The 6,747-nt window shown below is 48.3% G+C and overlaps 1 pseudogene; it reads right to left on the reverse strand.

Moving 5' to 3' along the window:
• Positions 1–1,590: 1,590 nt before the first annotated feature.
• Positions 1,591–2,906, reverse strand: LOC133773437 (V-type proton ATPase subunit S1-like; annotated as a pseudogene).
• Between the last annotated feature and the right edge of the window lie 3,841 nt (positions 2,907–6,747).

Below are 6,747 nucleotides of genomic sequence, written 5' to 3' on the forward strand. Positions count from 1 at the left end.
TGACGCTCAGCTTCGGCTGTTCTGCAGCTTATCCCTTACGTCCCCTACATTTCAAGCCTGGAGTGGGTGGGTGATAATAGCACTTCCTCCAGTGCTTTGGTAAAGGTGAGCCTGCAGCTCTTCTACACAAAGTAAGCATCTTGTGGTCAACAAGTCACCACAAAGTGGCTGAGAACCTGGTCTAGGAGCTGGTGGGGCTGGCCTGTGGTTGACTGGACAGCACTCTCAGATTTCTCTGGGCCTCAGTTTATCACAGGGACATTAAGAGCAATCTGTTTCCACCTACTTCATGGAGTATTGGGAGATGACAGTGATGACAGCTTTTGAAAACCACTGATATGAAACACCAAGTAGAAAACAGAATGAGGCTAGAGGTTTTTTTTATTAGTGACCTACAAAGATGCTACTGAAGATGAATTTGAATGAAGAAAAAATCAAGAAAAAGAAGAGAAGAAAAGCATCCTGAGCCAATGGTTGTCTCTGCTATTTGGCGAGGATATAAAACCATGATTCTTGGTGTTCGTAAATCAGGTGTCACACATGCAACTTGCTCAGTGAGGGCCCTTGCCTCATCCCAGGTCACCAGATGTTCTGGGCTCTGACCCCAGACTGTAGCAAGGAGATGCTTGTTGGTATACACAGCTGGCACTTCTTTTGTCTTTTTTTTCCTTTTGGTGACCCGTTTTATTTTATTAGAAAACAAAACAAGCACATGTTGCTCCCACCAAGCATGCCTGGTAGGAACATTCCACAAACCCAGTGATCCTACTCAGCTCATCCGTCACAGAGGTCCCTTCCTTCTCGCACCACAGAAATAAACTCCAGCATATGCTTATTGCCAGCACAACATTACCAAGACACGATAACAACAACCAAGCAGGACAGTTAACTAGTTACTTCTATATTCTGCCCAACTCAGGGCTCCCGAAGCTCTTGGCTGCCCAGGGAGCCTCATAAACCCTGGGGAGGGAGGATCTGCTACACAAAAGTACTTTAGACAGTGAGGGTTAATGGTAGATAAACATGAATAAATCAAGGAAGGACAAGGGACCGACCCTAGGACTAATGACCCCTCCCATTCACTATGGCTGAGCCTGGGAGATAGGTCTAATCTAGGCAAAATATCTACAGCTTGTTGGTAGAGGTGATGGGGAACCCCAGGGAAGCCCTTCAGCAGGTTGAAGAAATAAGATAAGCTGAGGCTGGCACCGTGTCTCAATAGGCTAATCCTCTGCATGCGGCACTGGCACACCAGGTTCTAGTGTCAGTCGGGGTGCCGGATTCTGTCCTGGCTGCCCCTCTTCCAGGCCAGCTCTCTGCTGTGTCCCGGGAAGGCAGTGGAGGATGGCCCAAGTGCTTGAGCCCTGCACTCCATGGGAGACCAGGAGAAGCACTTGGCTCCTGCCTTCGGATCAGCGCGGTGCGCCGGCCACAGCACGCCAGCCGCGGCGGCCATTGGAGGGTGAACCAACGGTAAAAGGAAGACCTTTCTCTCTGTCTCTCTCTCTCACTGTCCACTCTGCCTGTTTTTTTTTTTTTTGTTTTTTTTTTTTTTTAGAAAAGACAAGCTGAGAGGCCTGGAGGCTCATGCTATGGTAGTAAGAGGGTGGCCCTTGGGTCCAGCACACCACGAGGTGGGACGGTGACAGCCTGGGACACCATCACAACCAGAACCCCTGACTGGCACAGCATCACACAATCTGGGTCAGAGATGGTAGGGCCCTTGTGGTCATCAAAGTGATCCATGGTCTTGAGGTTGAGGATCATGTGCAGGCCATAGGTGAAGATAAAGAGCATGAAAAGGGAGGTGAGCAGCCCCATCCAGATGCCTGGAGAGAAAAAGCCGACACAGTCGCTGGCGTAGAACTGCTCACCCGACACGTTGAAAGCCTGAAGCTGGAAGTCGTGAAGTCACGTGCCACAGTGAGGGCTGTGGGCGGGCCCCCAGGAGATTGCCCTTGTTGCTCAGACTGCTGACGTACTCGCAGTGGAAGGAGTAGATGCTGGGCCCTGTCACCTGGGAAGCGTTGAAGTAGACAACAGAGCCTTTGCTGTGGATTTCCAGGCGCTCCATGGTAAACCAGTTCCTGGCAGACACGGGGTAGAAGCGGTTAGCCAGAATGAACTTGAATGTCACCGTGGTACCAAAGAGTTGTTCGCAGGTCAGCGAGAGCCTGGCAATGGAGTCATTCCAGAAGGCATCAGTCAGGTTGAGCTCCTGCACCCCAAAGGTGAGGGATGTCAGGTCTTCCCACTGGTCCTTGTAGGCCACAGAGAAGTTTTGGGCCCAGAACAGGATCCGGGGAGCAGTGTCATTGTAACTCACAGGGGGATGGGTGACAGCCATGACACTGGCTGTTTCTGTAGCAGCTGGCGACCTAGTTCCTGGGCCACCACAGCTACATCACAGCCCATCCTGGAAGGGTGGACTGCTGTGAAGGCTGCCGTATAGGGAATGTCTTCAGAGTTGAGTTTGCTCAGCACCTGCCCGATGACTTCGTCGTTGCCTGTAAGGACTTCCCTGGGTGCCACCGGACCGGAACTGGCCATGTAGGGCAGGTGGATGAGCAGCAGGGTGGGGAGGCTGGCATTGAGCTTCAGCTCTCGTAGGGTGGCCAAGTCCACATGCCAGGCACTGGTCTCTAGTTTCTCCTGCAGGTAGGCCACCAGAGTGGCAGTCTACAGTGGGAAGCATCAGGGAGGAGGGTGTTTGGTCTTGTCAGCTGCCCTGTCTCTAATCTTGGGCTTTTTAGTAGATACTAGCTTTTATATGGGAGGGTAGGTTAGATGGGGAAAGTAAGTAGAATTTTAAATATGTAACCATTTTTGGCAGATGCTTTTGTGGGATAAATAGGCAGGCAGCTAGTTAGGTCTGGCAATCTGAACCCACCTTCCTCCTGCCCCATGCGTCCTTCTGCTTGTCAAGCAAAGTGCCCGCTTTCCCATGATGCATCTGTTGCGTCCTGGACTTGGGTGCAAAGGTGATAAAAGGAGGCGGAAGAGGTGAGAGCACCCCTTTTCTGTCTTGGTCCTCGGGTGGGTGTGTTGTGTCTGACTCTTCGGGGCTTTGCAGGAGCTTTTCCAGTGCGCTCTTTCTGCCTTGGACCTCACTTACAGGTGCTGCCTTTGTCTTGTCTGGCCTCGGAGGGGGCTTTTCCACTCTCCCGCCCTCCTAGTCTTGGGTAGACCTTCGCAGCCGCAGGTACGGTTTCGGATTTTCCTTTTCTCACTAGTTTGTGGGCAGAGCCCAGCCATGTGTATTGTGCAGGGTGGTCCACACTGACATTTAAGTGATGTTTATTCTCTCACTGCCAAATAAACTTTGTTTCTGTGTGTACATGATAGCAGTCTCTGATTAGTATTGCTATTCCTGTCTCTGAGTAGACAAGAACCAGGATTAAAAATTAATAAATTTGGGGTCGGTGATGTGGCGCAGCAAGTTAAAGCCCTGGCCTGAAGCACCGGCATCCCATATGGGCTCTGGTTCTAGTCCCGGCTGCTCCTCTTCTGGTCCAGCTCTTTGCTATGGCCTGGGATAGCAGTGGAAGATAGCCCAAGTGCTTGGGCCCCTGCACCCACATGGGAGACCCGGAGGAAGCTCATGGCTCCTGGCTTCAGTTCGGCACAGCTCCAGCTGTTGTGGCCATCTGGGGAGTGAACCAGTAGATGGAAGACCTCTCTGTCTCTACCTCTCTCTGTAACTTTTTCAAATAAATAAGTCTTAAAAAAATAATAAATTGCCCACATCAGTAACAGATTTGATAAATGTCTTAGGATCGGAAAAGTTAGTACTTAACTAATGCTTCATTGGATTTATGTCCTTCATTTCTCTTCTTGCAAGGGATTTGCAAAATTGAAAGTGTTTTTCAAAGAACAGAATATTAGTTTCTGTTGTGTCAGTTTGATCAGTGGTCCATATCATGCAAGAACAGATGACTCCAGCAGATGGCGCCAAAGTCTATCCCTTTCTCTGCCTTCTGGCAGGCTCTAATGTTTTAAGGTCAGCGCATACCACCCACAATAAAACAAAATAGTTTTTTTTTTTTTTCCCTGTCAGCAGAGACTAGCACTACTGAAGTGCCACAGGAGAAAATTCCGGTAAGATGTGTAGCATCAACTAGCCCCAGGAGTTGTTACCTTGGGCAGTATAACCAGCCACCAGATTTCCAGGTTTCCAGCCTATGGAGTTTGTGCCAGAACAGTTTTGAAGAAATGGCCGCAGAGGTCTCCCATTTGTTGCTGTTTTTCCTTGTACTGTCCTCTTGAAAGCAACAACTCTAGGGTTTCTTGGGAAGCCTTAAAGCTTGGTCTGTCTTTTTATTTGAAAGATAGAATATGAATGAAAATGATATCTTTCATCTGTTGGTTCACTCCCCAAATGGCCACAATGGCCAGGGCTGAGCCAGGCTGAAACCAGGAGCCTGGAACCCCATCCAAGGATCCCATGTGGGTGCAGGGGCCCAAGTACTTGGGTCATCTTACACTGTTTTCCCAAGCACATTAGCAGGGAGCTGGGTCAGAATTGGAGCAGTCAGGTCTCGATTCCACACCTCTGTGGGATGCTGGTGCTGCAGATGGCAGCTTAACCTGCTGCACTACAGTGCTAGCTCCCAGCTTACTCTTTAAAAAGACTACAAAGCACGAGGTCCTCAAGGCCTTCCTTCTTTCATTAGGCCCACGACTTTCCCCTAGGCTGTGACCAAGATACACAGGAAGAGAAAGGGAAGTAGTGGAGGTGACAGTATTGTCGGCAAGTACTTTTCCAGGTCCAGGGGAAGAGGACTGACAGGTGAGGAAACTAGAGAATAAGAAACCTAAGCAGCAAACACAGTGAAACATTTATGTCATGCCCAGACACCTGTGTATTGTTGTCAATGTGTGTGGCACTGTAAAAACTGAAAGGAGACACAGTGCTTGGGTGCCAGATATTAATTATTAGATGGAAAGAGAGTTTATTCCATGCAGGAGTATGTTGGCGCCAGCTGGCACCTGATCGGTTTGTACATGTCTCTGCATCCAGTGACTTCATGTCAGTGGTTTCAAAGGAGCCATGGTAGGGGTACTTAAACCAGAGAGAGCAGAAAACTCTAAGTCAGAACTCCCCTAGAGTCCCAGAACTGAATGTTATACATCACCAGGGCTTTGGTGATTTGGTCCCACCACAGTGCAAACTGTTTAAAGAAAGGTAGGGCAGGGCATTGTCACAGTTAGGAAACAAAGGAAAGGTCATGGGCTTGGACTCAGGGTCAAGCTGATTGTTCCTCCACCTCTTGCTATGTTGGCCTCAGCATCTGCCTCTCTTTTGTGACCAATGTTACTCAACCTACTTAGTTGCAGAGTGGTTGGGAGATTTAGATGAGATATATTTACCCAGGTATTATATCAATCATAATGGATTTTACCAAGATAACAGAGGCAGCTTGTGAAATTTGAAAAATTACCATTATGAGGCCTTCCTAATCCCAGTTTTATGAAGAATACAAGATGCTGCATGTTCTCTTATTTTCTATTAGTAGTGTTTATTGTTGTTTCCTATATACTCAACACTGATAGTTGATAGTGAAAACACTTTTCAGTTTACAAAGTTTTCTGTAACAAATCTTTGTAAACTATAAGGCATCATGCAAGGAAAGATACTCTTACTCTTCTCAACTTTAACTCTTCCAGTATGAGTACACTCATATTTAATTGCAGTATAACACATCCTGCAATGAATACAAGGGAATGTCAAGGAAGTTTATGGGAAATGCATAAATGAAAAACCAATGTGGGATGGCATTTGGCCTAGCAGTTAAGATATGGGTTAATATGTCCCTGTCCCATACTGGAGTACGTGGGTTCCATTCCCACCTCTGGCCCCTGGCTCCAACAGACCCTGGGAGGCAGCAGACACAGCTCAAATGTCTGGGTCCCTGCCACCCACATAGGAGACCTGAATGGAGTTCCTAAGTCCTAGCTTTTGCCCTCTGAGCTTCTGTTTCCATCTGCCGAGCGGATGTTTTTCCAACTTGCATGAACACTGCTTCGTGGCAAAAGCATCCTGGGAAATTTGAGGCCTCTGCGCAGAAGCACAGATACTTGCCTCCTTCTGTTGCTCATGCGTGCATGGAGCTGGGGCCAGAGACTGTGAAGAAGCCAAGGTGTCCATCAGAGCTGCTTCCGAAGATGTGGGGCACACAGGGAAAGTCCAGAGATGCAGAGCCAAATATCAGAGCAAGTGAATTTGACTCCTGTTTGATGAAGCCTCTTCTGGGACACATAGTCAACACTCTTGGGCCATCTACAGGTATAGTTTGGCTCCTTATGGCCCCTTCAAGGAGTTTCACTCACAAGCCTCAAAATACATGCACACTTACTCAATGAATTTGCATAAGCTTCCAGGTTCGTCTCTGAGAGTATAGACTAGAGTGTCCAGTAGAAGTCACACAGGTGTGCCACATGGGGCGGGTGTTTAGCCTTGTGGTTAAGACACAGGTTAAAAAACCCATGTCCCCAACTGGAATGCCTGAGTTTGACTCCTGACTCCAGTTTCCTGCTAATGCAGACCTTGGGAAGCAATGGTGCTGGCCCAGGTAACTGTCTTCTTGCCACCCACCTGGGAGACTCAGATGGAGTTCCCTGTTCAGACCTTTCTGGGCATTTGGGGAACGATCAAGGGCATGGAAGTTCTATCTGTTTCTCTCTGGCCCTCAAATAAATAAATTAATTAAAATATTTTAAGGTCAAACAATGGACTCTCATTACCAT

The sequence above is a fragment of the Lepus europaeus genome, chromosome 14, assembly GCF_033115175.1.
Source record: "Lepus europaeus isolate LE1 chromosome 14, mLepTim1.pri, whole genome shotgun sequence".
NCBI lineage: Eukaryota > Metazoa > Chordata > Mammalia > Lagomorpha > Leporidae > Lepus > Lepus europaeus.